Consider the following 612-nt stretch of genomic DNA (forward strand, 5'->3'; position numbering starts at 1 on the left):
CGCCCCATAGCGTTTTTAGAAAAAAAAAGAATTAAAAAAATATATTAAATGAATAAATAAATAATAATTAAAAAATTTAAAATGTTAATCAATTAATTAATTAAGTTAATTAATCCTGATTATATTAACCTAATCACTAATTAAATTAACTAATCTGTAATTAAACTAAACAGAGAATGACAGGTGGGTCCCACTGGACCCACATGTTAGGTTGACCAAGTCAACTATGTTGACTCCTGACGTCAGCATGACATCATGCCGATGTCATAAATCCATTTTCGAATTAAATTAAATAATTAATTAAATTTCAGAAATTAATAAAATCTTTAGAAAATCATATCTTTTAATCCGTAACTCGGATTAAAATATTTTCAACATGAAAGTTGCTCAGAACGACGAGACGAATCCGGATACGCAGTCCGTTCGTCCGCCACACACCCCTAACCTATCGAACCCGCAACTTTCCCCCTCCGGCTCCTCTGCCCGAAAACACGAAACACCGGGGATATTTTCCCGAATGTTTCCCCCCTTAACCGGTACCACCTCATACCACGCTAGGGCACGCCTAGCATCGTTACTTGTCTTGTCATGCATCGATATGCATCTGTTTAC

The sequence above is a fragment of the Triticum dicoccoides genome, chromosome 2B (genome assembly GCF_002162155.2).
Source record: "Triticum dicoccoides isolate Atlit2015 ecotype Zavitan chromosome 2B, WEW_v2.0, whole genome shotgun sequence".
Classification (NCBI taxonomy): Eukaryota; Viridiplantae; Streptophyta; class Magnoliopsida; order Poales; family Poaceae; genus Triticum; species Triticum dicoccoides.